Source organism: Sapajus apella, unplaced genomic scaffold (genome assembly GCF_009761245.1).
Source record: "Sapajus apella isolate SASKATOON/1434 unplaced genomic scaffold, GSC_monkey_1.0 scaffold1, whole genome shotgun sequence".
Classification (NCBI taxonomy): domain Eukaryota; kingdom Metazoa; phylum Chordata; class Mammalia; order Primates; family Cebidae; genus Sapajus; species Sapajus apella.
Genome location: NW_022436941.1, coordinates 74,085,358 through 74,098,583, shown reverse-complemented (window position 1 = coordinate 74,098,583; position 13,226 = coordinate 74,085,358). Strand labels below are relative to the sequence as shown.

The following is a 13,226-nucleotide window of genomic DNA, read 5'->3' as shown; positions in this document are numbered from 1 at the left end:
AAAGTGGTGTGTTACATTGATTAATTTTGTATGTTACACCAACCTTGCATTCCTGAGATAAATCCTACTTCCTCATGTTGTATAATTTTTTTTTTAATGTTGCTGGATTTGGCTTGCTAGTATTTTGTTGAGGATTTTTTATGCTAATATGCATAAGTTGTATTGGTCTGTATTTTTCTTGTGATGTCTTTCATTTTGTTTTTTATTTCCTTGGATTTTCAGACGGGAAGTCACTGCATATAGCCCTAATCCTAGGACAAGATTCCAAATAAGTCACTTTTGGCAAATAAAAATTTCTATATCTAGCAGAGAAACAAAGCTGTATATTCGTTTGAGGTTCTCTCCTAGCTTCCTTCCCTCTTCTCAAGCCGACTAATAAAACTTGCTTTTCATATTTCAGATCTTACTTATAGTCGTTTGATCATCTATGAGGCACCTGCAAGTGAACATTTACTGCAGGCGGCCCCCTCACTCCCTAAATAAGCCCTTTTGATTTACCTCCAGTCATAAACTCACCTCCCAACTGTAATTTGTCAAGAGTAGTGTCACGTGCACTTCAGTGGTTAATCTCCTTGCACACCGGTGGAACTTGAGGCACAAGGTCAGCAACGAAGGTAGTGATATTCGAAGGGAAAACTAAACCCAGATAGTGTTGCCGGCTTAGAAAGTCCGAGGCTTGGAGATGGGTGGTGGGACGCCTGCCTAAGATTTTAGCAGGGAGCAGCCCCAGCAGTGGGCTTGGAGCTCTGAACTCCAGAAAAGGCCGAGAGAGGATAAGGGAGACCACGCGGATCATTTCTGTGGCTCTGGTAAGGGAATGACAAGGGAGAAAAACTTTCCCACGGTTCCTCCCAGCCAGCGGCGCTTGTCGGCCTGCGCGGGGTCAAAGACCGGCGCCGCCCACGCGCGGCTCTGGTGGGAACCCACAGAGGTGGGGTGAGCAGGGACGCGGGCGGCGACGGGCGGCGGCGGGCGAGCGCCGGGACGCCACGTCCGAGGCAGCAGGGTCCGCACTGCCGGCGCAGCTGGAGCGCTTTCCGCGGGGTTTGGCTCCTGTCGCTTCCCGTCTCGCCGAACCGGCATCGCAGCAGCCGGAGCCGTGGCGGGTCCTCAGAGCGTGGCTGCGGGCGGCCGGGAGCGCCGGGAGGGGGAGCGAAGCCGGCGGCTCCAGGACGCGGACACAGGTAAAGGCCGGCTGCTCGGAGTACGGCCCGGCGCGGCGGCGGCGGCGCTTCTCGCAGGGGCCCAGCCAAGGCCCGGCCCTGCCCAGACGCGGTGGCTTGGCCCCCACGTTGGCTCAAGCGGGGACGCGGCAACCGGCTGGGCTAGGGCTGTCGCTGGCCTGGCCGCCTCTCACCTGGGCCTCAGGTGACGCGGCGGCGGCTTAACTTTCGCACCTGAGGTTCTCCGAGCGGCCTCCGGGCGCGCCTGCCTGGAGGTTGAAATTATACGGGCTCGAAAAAGCTGAGCCCTGGCGGCGAGGCGCCGGAGGCGTGGCGGAGGCCGGGGAGGGTGGGGTGGGGCGGCTGCGAGGGGTCCTGTACTGAACACAGGTCTGAGGTGGGGAACTGCGTCCTGTTTAATTTTGGAGCTTGTGTAGAGAGTCTGCACCCACCCCCCTCCACGGACGGTTCCCTCTGCACTGATCCATTTCCTTTGTCTGGTCCATTTCAGTATCGACGTCGCAGTTGCTTTTCTTGCAGCCTTGGGTCCGGAGTGTACGACTTTATGCTAGGCAGAGGTCATAAGCTCTGAAATGCATGGGGGCGGAGGTGGGAGATGGTTCTTTGGTGAGAAATTACTAGTGCTGTTGTGATCGCTAACAGGTATATACTACCTTTTTTTTTTTTTTTTTTTTTTTCTGCGAGATAGTGCTCATTATTTTCATGGCATCTAATAGTTTTAAGTGCACCTGTGAGAGTGTTTATTCGTTAACTTCAAAGGAGCATTATTCAGACAGGTTACTATTATCCTATTTTATAGACCAGACAGCTGAAGCACCTGGGAGGAAAAGTGATTATATCAAAACTAAGCAGTCAATCCTTGTGGAAGCTGTAATTAGAACTTGTCTGACAAGAGTTGTCCTTGATCCAGTTGAATTCTTAGCCCCAAACAAAATTTAGCGCTCAAAGGCGGACAATGCACCTTGTATTTTTATTTACTCATTAATTGCTAAAATCTTTCTTCAAAAATAGAGTGGAGCCGTGCGCGGTGTTTCACGCCTGTAATCCCATCACTTTGGGAGGCCAAGTCGGGCGGATCACGAGGTCAGCAGTTCGAGACCAGCCTGACCAACACCGTGAAACCCCGTCTCTACTAAAAATACAAAAATTAGCCAGGCGTGGTAGCGTGCGCCTGTAATCCCAGCTATTCAGGAGGCTGAGGCAGGAGAATCGCTTGAATCCAGGAAGCGGAGGTTGCAGTGAGCCGAGATCGCACCACTGCACCCAGCCTAGGTGACAGAGCAACACTCTGTCTCGGGAAAAAAAAAAAAAAAAAAGTCAAATCCTTTCAGATTCTTGTTATAGTACCCCTAAAAATGGTACTTGAAAGATCATGATCACTTCAGTTTCAAATGAATAGTAGTATCATTTGAGTCATAGACATGAGTAGAATTCCTTTGTCTTTTATCTGTCAAACTTTCATCTGTATGAATGTACTGCCACCGGCCCAAAGATACTTGGTGACAATAGCAGAGATATAAATATTTAATAAATGAGTAGAATCGAGGAGGCGAGCTGCTAAGGTTTCCCGGAATATTTGAACGGCAAGTTTTTTCTCATAAAGAATTGAAAATTTAGGAGAGTAGTTATTTTAATTATTTATTTAAATGAAAATTCTCTCTTAATTGAGTTGTACTTTGTCTCTCTGGGACCATCAACAACTTACCAATTTCCCTAGGGTTTGCTCTTAGTTTTGTCAATGGTTCCTCTCATTTTTTATGTGTTTTGTTTTTCAAAGTGAAGATTTTTTTCTTCTAAAATAAAAAAAAAAAATGAAGAAAACAAGCTGTCTTGATAAAATAGACTTAATTAGCACTCTTTTGGGTGTGTCTGAGGACTGACACCAGCCTCTTTAATAAGCACTTCACACATAGAGCAGGAATTCTTCCAGGCAAGAATGCAATAAATTAATCATCATTTTAATATTTTCTGTAATATTTTATGATGTGTCTACCTGAGTAATACTTTTTACTCTTACAATGTCTTTTTATCAAGGAGCATAAAGATTAAAAATTTCTCTTAAATTTTGCTAACTACAAAGTACAAGGGGACAGTGCACTTAGACTGAATTGTTGTTATCATGGAATAAACACAGTTCCCTCTCCCTTATACCACCTCCATTTGATCATCTGAAAGAAGAATGGTTGTCTGTCCTTTCCTACCACGGGATATTTGAGAAATTAATAAAGTAGAATCTCGAAGGTAGTTTGGATTCCATGGAAGAAAGCAGCTTTGTTAACTTCAAAATGTGATTGTAGTGTCTTGAAACATTTTCCTTCCTTAAACATGCCATCATTTATATTTTTAAAGATTGGTCATTCCAAGTAGTCACCTAAGGAGGCTAAAAACTTACTCCAGCAGTGCTGCTGCCATTCATAATTATTTTCAATTTTTTGAAATTTCTAGTCAGTTTACAAGCAAAATAAAAACATTTCATATCTTTCATAAACACTTGTTTTTGTTTGTATTTTTTAATCAAAAAACTAATTCAGCTTGAGTATTTTCTTTGCTAAATTTGGCAGAATGATTTCTGCATGGTTGTAAAACTCGGTTCTACCTTCAAGATTTTACCATTGTTAAGCATATTTAAAGGATTATCCTGATGGCTATGAAGGGCAGTTTCAAAAGGGCCGTTTAGGCCAGGTGCAGTGGCTCACGCCTGTAATCCCAGCACTTTGGGAGGCTGAGGCATATCACCTGAGGTCAGGAGTTTGAGACCAGCCTGGTTAATATGGTGAAACCCCATCTCTTAAAAAAAAGGGTGGGGGCCAGTTTAAAACTATAGTTTAAAACAGTGACAGACATTATTAGCATAAGTTTGCAACCTTCCCAGAAGACTACTCCGATGGGGGCATGCTTACCTGTAGGCTGGAGTTCTGTGCACGTGTGTAGGTTTCCACATTGTTAAATGTTTTGAAAATGATAATCTCTATTGTAACTTATCAATTATCTCTTTTCATCACATTGATTTCTTAGAAATTAGATATTTTACTTACATATTTAATAGAGTATATTAAGTAGATGACTTATCCTGGAACAGTGTTAGATTGGGAGTGTATTTCATACAGAAGTTTGAATTTTACATACATTTCAATCTTTGCAACAATTTTGAATAATAAAATTTGACTCCATATTGGATGTTTTGAGTGTAATACAGCCAAGGCAAAATAGCATCAAAAAATACAATTGCTATTAAAAAAAAAAAAAGTATTAACAAGGTATGTGTGCAACAGACTTTCCTGGCCATCTACCCATGGCAAAAGAAAAAATTTCAACAAATTTAGTTTAAATGTTGAATTGGCTTTTGCTAGCAATTCCAAAATTGGGTAGCATCTCATTCCATAAAATAGAATGCCGTGCCCAGGCATGGCAGAATAGTTGGTTTTTGTAAGATGGGAACAAGGAAGCGGAGAAATTCTAAAAAGCCTGTTGGTTAACATCAGATTACTTAAAGTTACTTTCCTTTTAAGTGTTCAGGTAGAAGGGACTACTTCTCATGCCAGCTCAGGTTACTAGGCCCTTTTGTGTTGGTTGCAGCAAATCCCCTGTTTTCAGGAAAAATTGGTTTGTTTGTTCTTTAACTTCCTTAAAGTTTCATTTTGATTATGTGGCACTGAGCATGAGTGACTCCCCTTTGGTTTCAGTGTTCTCTTGTAAATTTTATTTAAGAATTCGGTCCTTTCAGTAAGCTTTCACCTAAGTGAGAGTGTGACCAAAACTTAAGGCATTAGCGCTGCTCTCAGTTAACTATCATTCTGGGTTTTCAGTCTCAACATGTCATTAATAGGCTAGGTGTCCTCATTATCATAGGTTTCTTTGAGTTTTTATCATACCAGCTGGAGAGAGATCGTTGACATTCAGCAGATTGCTGCATGCAGTCATTTAAAACTTTTGAGAGAATGCAGCACACTAGGGAGACTGCTATGACTATCAGAAGGATAATGCCAAGAGTTTGAAATGTGCTCCTTAATCAAAGTTCCTGGGAACCAAACCAACTAAAATTGAACAGATCAAAGAAGGAGGCAGACAAAGAATCCACCCATTTTAACCAAGTAGACTGTTCTTTAATTTTTTTTTTTTTTGCAACTGAGTCTCTACAATACAGTACCATAATGTATCCATGTGCAACAATAAGTGTTATCAACTGTAAAGACGACTCTTTGTTTGACAAGTAGAAATCTAGAGCAACTCTATTAATATCTAGTATAACTTTTACAAGGGAATTCAGAGAAGTCTTGTGCAATTATAACATTGCAGTAGAATAGTCTATAGAGGCTATTGTGAGGGATAAATTCTAATCATTACTTCATTTGTATTATTCTAAGCCATATAGGAAAAGGGACCTAACAAAGCCCATCCAAAAGGGTTAATGCCTCTTGGGAGTGTTCTCTTTAACCTATGCCATAAGTTAAGAGGAGTGAGCCAGTGCTCCACTTCTGAGTGATTATGGAGTGACAAGTTACCATTAAGATTTTTAGCCCACAATGGCCCTTCATCCTCTACCTGTCAAGGCATGAGGTTGCCTGTGTATAAGCTTGGCCACAGAATGGTCCACAAATAATGATATACCCTGTGGGTACAAGTAAGGACCGCTTTCCAGTTCTGTTCATGGATATATTGCTTGGAATGGTGGATTTAGCAGTTTTTAGCTAAGAATCTGAAGCAGAGTTTACAGGTTAAAAGAACTGTAATATGCTTGCACATAAGTCAGTTCTTAAGAAACTCTATTCAGGCTTTTGGTACAATCTTGTCTTATGACACACTCTTTTGGACTTGGTTCTTGTATCCCATGACTAGATTAAAGTAAAACAGGGAGAGAGAACAAGTGGGCTTAGAAATCTGACTCTGTAACGGGGACCAGTAGTACAAGTTGAACCAGCAGTTGTATTAGGGATGTTGCTAAATTAGCCACTAAGTGGACTTTATAAAATATCTTTTAAGTTATGTAAAGATTTGGGTTTGGCAGGACAGATCCAACATTCTCTGAAGTTACCTACAGAAGCAACTGATTATGAAATTCTAATTACAGTATTATCTTGCCAAGTGGAAAAGGCATATGTAAGGAAAAATAAGAGGGATAAGAGTCTTATCATGCTGGAGGATCTTGTTCTGATGTCTTGGGAAAAGCTGTCCACAGTGTGAAGTCATCAACTTCTCATCCTGGTTAACCTGATTTTTTAAGGTCTCTGGCTTAAGAAGAGGAGCAAGTGGTATCAGGAGGTGGTCTTTTATGAGGGAGACGTGAACCCAGGGGTCATCTCTTTTGAGTTTAGCTGCAATGCCTATGGTCGTGAGCACTTGGTAGGGTCCTTTACAGTGGGATTCAAGAGCAGTCTTTCTTTGATGACATTTCCAGAACACCCAGTCACCATGTTCCAGCAAGCCTTTTTGGATCTGTGTCTTGAAAGTCTTCCTTCACCTCTTGGTAATAACTTTTAGCATAGTGAATTAAGAATGTACATTATTGAGTCATTTCAACATGGGTCGATTAGGGGTCTACATTTGTTGTAATATCCAAAGATACAGAGTATCCAGTAATAATTTCATAAGAAGTTAACTTGTGTTTTCCAGCAGTGGTGTTCTGAAGAGTCATAAGAGCCAGAGATAGAATTTTAGGCCAAAGAAGTTTACTGGTTTCAGAGAAGTTGGAAATTCTGAGTTTAAGTATCCCATTAGTTTTATCAGCCTTACCAGAGGACTGCCTGGGTAAGGACAATGATAATACCAGACTGTTTGTAAAAATTTAAGTAGTACATGAATTACCGTCCAGTAAAAGGAGTGACTCAGTTACGTGAAATGGTATTCAGTATACCCCAAGTGTGAAGTACTGCTTTTGGCAGTTTCGTTTTACAATAAGGGCTTTGTCAGCCTTTTGACATAGGAATGCCTGAACCCATTCTGAGAACATACAGACTGTAACAGGTACATGCAAACTATTACAAGTACATGCTTGCTGGGAGTTGGATGAAGTCTAATTGTACATGTTCAAGTGGGCCTAATGGTTGGAGTGAGGGGTGGTCATTCCAGGGGAACATAAATTGATTTTCTTGGATTATGAGTTTGACAGGTTAAATATTGATTTTAAATAGCTTTTAAATTACTTCGTAACAATTTTCCCACCAATACTTTTTGATCGTTTGATCTATCTTGTCAGTATCATTATGGATAAGGCAATGTAAGAAGCATAACAAATATCCCTTAAGTGACTCTTGGAGTACCAAGTGGCTATCTCGGCTTTCCCAGAACTTGAAATGGAAATTACAAGAACATCCTTCTCATTCTCAAAATTCCTTTTAATTTTTAGGGGACTTTTTTTTCCTCCATAACTAACAGCATATGGGTGTAAGCAGGCAAAGTTAAGAAGGAGAGAGCATGCCTTACTGTTTCCAGCTGTTGGATTTAGATAATAGACCTCACAGAGTTGGGTAACATTTTTGGCATGAAAATCAGTTGGAGCACTTACCCGATATTCAGCCTCAGTTCCCTTTGTTAGAGCTTCTGCTTTTTGTAACAGCAATCTCTTTGGGCATCAGCATCCAGCAAGGAGCTTATCAACTTGTGGGCCACTTTTTATTGGTATGCCTGAAAAAATGAGGAAACCCTTTTGCTTCTAAAGTGTTTCAAAATCACGAACCAATCCAAAGGCATGGTGACTGTCAGTGTAAATGCTGACAGACTAATTTTTATATAAAATGCAGAAACAGGTAAGTGTGGGAGTATTCCCCAATGCCTGCTTTAGTATACAAAAAGGATTAAAGGTTTTGAATCATTGGGCAATTCTAAAGCAGGGAACTGGGGGTTGTTGTACTACCCTTTTTCATTCTGCAAAGGGTGTCTCATTTCCCCCTGATACCCACCCCTCAGCCCCAAGGAATAGGTTTAGGAACTGAATTTTAGTGAGTTCATTAAGTTGGAATATTACGAGTAAAACTTTAGGAACCTGTAGATGGCAATATCCAACCAACTCTAACGTATTAAGTTGCCTCTTAGTTCTGGACTTAGGAAACTCATGGATAATCCTAAGTTTATTAGGAGACCTGGATACCAGCAGCACTTAGATCATGTCTTAAATAGTAAACAGTATCTGACAATAACTGTAATTTTTCTGTGGAGACCTTATGTCCTTTCTCTGTTAACTGTTAATAGGTAGATGAAATACTCTTAAGAGTATAACATACCTTCAGTATATAAACAAAGAGTCGTCCACATATTGCAGGAGACTTGAGCCTCTAGGATACTGGAGGGTGACTTGATGAAGCACTTGAGAGAAGTAGGAGGGGGCTTCAGTGAATCCCTGAGGCATGAATGTCCAGGTACATTGTTGATTACTGTAGGTAGAAGCAAATAGATATTAACTATCACGGTCAGTTGAAATGTTAAAGAAGGCTGAACATAGTTCTACCACTGTGAACTGTTTAGAATATGGGGGATCTGGGACAAAAGAGTATTTGGATTTGGAACCATTGGGAAGTGAAAAATAATTATCCTGGTAATGACTCTTAGATCCTGAATAAATTACGATCCTTGCCTGTTAAGTTTTTCTCCCTACTATGTAACAAACGATACAAAACATAGAATCATATTAACCAAAACCAAACATCCTTGGTACAGAATACATTAACCATTTAATTAACAAGGTTTTTATTTTCTTTTACAGACACAAATTTTAATTATTCAAATTCCCAGCCAAAGTAGAAACTACCCAATAACATTTAAATGAGAATCATTTTACATATTTCTTGAATGCATATGCCATTTTTGTTGTTATATTTTTGTAAAGAGCCTTTTAGTTTCACTGTACTTTTATTTTTAATTGACCTATTTTTGACACATACTAATTGTGCATATTTGGGGGGTACAGTGTGATGTTCTGATACGTGAATATGTTGTATAATGATTAAATCAAGGTATTTATTTCCTCAAAGATTTGTCATTTCTTTACTGTGAGAACATTCAAAATTCTCTTTTCTTGATATTTTGAAATATATACAATATAGTAGTGTTAATTACAGTCACTTTGTTATGCAGTAGATCAGCAAAACTTACTCCTCCTACATAAACTGCAACTTTGTACCTATTGACCAATCTCTGTCCTTCCCCCTTTCTCTTTTCCTTTTCCCTTTTCCCTCTCTCCCTGTTTCTACTTTTCAGATTCTGGTGACTGCTGTTCTCCTCTTTACTTCTATGACATCAACTTTTTTAGGTTGCACATATGAGTGAGATTATGCAGATTTTGTCTTTCTGTGCCTGGCTTATTTCACTTAATATAATGTCCTCCAGATTCATCCATGTTGCCGCAAGTGACAGGACTTCGTCCCTTTTTTTTGGCTGAATGGTGTCCCATTGTGTATACATACCACATTTTCTTTATCCATTCATTCTTTGGTAGACATTTAGATTGATTCTGTATCTTGGATATTGTGAATAGCACTGTAATAAACATGGGAGTGCTGATGTCTCATCAGCATACTGATTTCATTTCCTTTGGATGTATACCCAGTAGTGGGATTGCTGGATCATGTTGTAGTTCATTTTTAATTTTTTAAGGAACCTTCATACTGTCTTCAATAATGGCTGGACTTTACATTCCTACCAACAGTATATAAGAATTCCCCTTTCTTCAAATACACTTCAATATTTGTTATTTCTTTGTCTTTTTGATCATAGCCATTCTAACTGGGGTGAGATGATATCTCATTGTAGTTTTAATTTACATTTATATTTCCCAAAGGGTTAGTGATCGTTGAGTATTTTATCATATACCTGTTGGCCATTTATATGTCTTCTTCTGACATGTATTCAGATCTTTTGCTCAATTTTGATCAGATTGTTATTATTTTGCTATTAAGTTCCTTATATCTCCTGGATATTAACTCAGATGCATAGTTTGCAAATATTTTTCCCATTCTATAGGTTTTTTTTTCTTGATTGTGTCCTTTGCTGTGCAGAAACTTTGTAGTTAAATATAATCCTGCTTGTCTATTTTTGTTTCTGTTGCTTGCGTTTTTGAGTTCTTATCCAAAAAATTGTTACTCAGACCAAGGTCATAAAGCATTTCCCTCACATTTTCTCTGGGTAGTTTTTTTAAATTATACTTTTAGTTCTGGTGTACGTGTGCAGTATGTGCCGGTTTGTTACACAGGTATACATGTGCCATGGTGGTTTGCTGCACCCATCAACCCGTTATCTACATTAGGTATTTCCCTTAATGCTATCCCTCCCCCAACCCCTATCCCCTGCATGTTTGTTTATAGTAGAGTGATTTAAAATCCTTTGGGCCTATACCCAGTAATGGGATTGCTGGGTCAAATGGCATTTCTATTTCCAGATCCTTGAGGAATCGCCACACTGTCTTCCACAATGGTTGAACTAATTTATACTCCCACCAACAGAGTAAAAGCGTTCCTATTTCTCTACATTCTCTCCAGCCTCTGTTGCTTTCTGACTTTTTAATGATTGCTATTCTAACTGGTGTGACATGGTATCTCATTGCAGTTTTGATTGCATTTCTCTAATGACCAGTGATGATGTGCATTTTTTCATATGCCTGTTGGCTGCATAAATGTCTTATTTTGAAAAGTGTCTGTTCATATCCTTCTCCTACTTTTTGATCGGGTTTGTTTTTTTCTTGTAAATTTGTCTAAGTTCTTTGTAGATTCTGGATATTAGCCCTTTGTCAGATAGATAGATTGCAAAATTTTTCTACCATTCTGTAGGTTGCCTGTTCACTCTGATGATAGTTTCTTTTGCTGTGTAGAAGCTCTTTAGTTTAATTAGATCCTACTTGTCTATGTTGGCTTTTGTTGCCATTGCTTTTGGTGTTTTAGTCATGAAGTCTTTGTCCATGCCTATGTCCTGAATGGTATTGCCTAGGTTTTCTTCTAGGGTTTTTATGGTTTTAGGTCTTATGTTTTAGTCTTTAATCCATCTTGAGTTAATTTTTGTATAAGGAAGGGGTTCGGTTTCAGCTTTCAGCTAGCCAGTTTTCCCAACACCATTTATTAAATAGGGAATCTTTTCCTCATTGTTCATTTTTGTCATGTTTGTCAAAGATCAGATGGTTGTAGATATGTGGTGTTATTTCTGAGACCTCTGTTCTGTTCCATTGGTCTGTATATCTCTGTTGGCACCAGTACCATGCTGTTTTTATTACTATAGCCTTGTAGTATAGTTTGAAGTCAGGTAGCATGATGTCTCCAGCTTTGTTCTTTTTGTTTAGGATTGTCTTGGCTATGCAGGCTCTTTTTTAGTTCCAGATGAAATTTAAAGTAGTTTTTTCCAATTCCGTGAAGAAAGTCAGTGGTAGCTTGATGGGAATAGCATTGGATCTGTAAATTACTTTGGGGAGTATGGCCATTTTCATGATATTGATTCTTCCTATCCATGAGCATGAATGTTTTTCCATTTGTTTGTGTCCTCTTATTTCCTTGAGCCGTGGTTCGTAGTTCTTGAAGAGGTCCTTCACATCCCTTATAAGTTGTATTCCTAGGTATTTTATTCTCTTTGTAGCAGTTGTGAATGGGCATTCACTCATGATTTGGCTCTCTGTCTGTTATTGCTGTATAGGAATGCTTGCAGTTTTTGCACTTTGATTTTGTATGCTGAAACTATGCTGAAGTTGCTTATCAGCTTTAGGAGATTTTGGGCTGAGATGATGTGGTTCTCTAAATATACCATCAAGCTATCTGCAAAAAAGAGATCCTTTGATTTTTCTCTTTTTTGATTTGAATACCCTTTATTTATTTATCTTACATGATTGTCCTGGTCAGAACTTTCAGTACTATGTTGAATTAGAGTGGTGATAGAGGGCATGCTTGTTTCGTGCTGGTTTTCAAATGGAATGCTTCCAGTTTTTGCCCATTCAGTATGATATTGGCTGTAGATTTGTTGTAAATAGCTCTTATTATTTTAAGATACATTCCATCAATACCTAGTTTATTGAGTGTTTTTAGCATGAAGGGCTGCTGAATTTTGTCGAAGGCCTATTTTGCGTTTATTGAGTTAATCATGTGGTTTTTGTCATTGGTTCTGTTTATGTGATAGATTACACTTATTGATTTGCATATGTTGAACCAGCCTTCCATTCCAGGGATGAAGCCAACTTGCTCATGGTGGACAAGATTTTTAATGGGCTGCTGTGTTTGGTTTGCCAGTATTTTATTGAGGATTTTTGCATCGATGTTCATCAGGGATATTGGCCTAAAATTTTCTTTTTTTGTTGTGTCTCTGCCAGGTTTAAGTGTCGGGATGATGCTGGCCTCATAAAATGAGTTAGGGTTCCCTCTTTTTCTGTCTTTTTGGAACAGTTTCAGAAGGAATGGTACCAGCTCCTCTTTGTACCTCTAGTAGAATTCTGCTGAGAATCCATCTGGTCCTGGACTTTTTTTGGTTGGTAGGCTATTAATTACTGCCTCAATTTCAGATCTTGTTATTGGTCTATTCAGGGATTTGACTTTTTCTTAGTTTATTCTTGGGAGGGCGTATGTGTCCAGGAGTTTATCCATTTCTTCTAGATGTTCTAGTTTATTTGTGTAGAGGTGTTTATAATATCTTCTGATGGTAGTTTGTATTTTTGTAGGATTGGTGGGGATACCCCCTTTATAATTTTTTTATTGTGTCTATTTGATTCTGCCCTCTTTTCTTCTTTATTAATCTGGCTAGTGGTCTATCTATTTTGTTGATCTTTTCAACAAATCAGCTCCTAGATTCATGGATTTTTTTTTTTTTTTGAAGCATTTTCCTGACTCTATCTTCTTCAGTTCTGCTCTGATCTTAGTTATTTCTTGTCTTCTGCCAGCTTTTGAATTTGTTTGTTCTAGCTTCTCTAGTTCTTTTAATTGTCATGTTAGGGTGTCAATTTCAAATCTTTCCTACTTTCTCTTGTGGGCATTTACTGCTATAAATTTCCCTCTACATACTACTTTATATATGTCCCAGAGATTTTGTTGTGTTGTGTCTTTGTTCTCATTGGTTTCAAAGAACATCTTTATTTCTGCCTTAATT

At 39.3% G+C, this 13,226-nt stretch overlaps 1 protein-coding gene across 1 annotated transcript in view; it reads left to right on the top strand.

The window, feature by feature from the left end:
- The first annotated feature begins 986 nt into the window (after nucleotides 1–986).
- RNF180 (ring finger protein 180) overlaps nucleotides 987–13,226 on the top strand; it is a 233,168-nt gene continuing 220,928 nt past the window's right edge. Inside the window, exon 1 of the mRNA XM_032279854.1 lies at nucleotides 987–1,184. The gene's annotated coding sequence lies outside the window, so the exon portion shown is untranslated. The remainder of the gene's footprint in view (nucleotides 1,185–13,226) is intronic.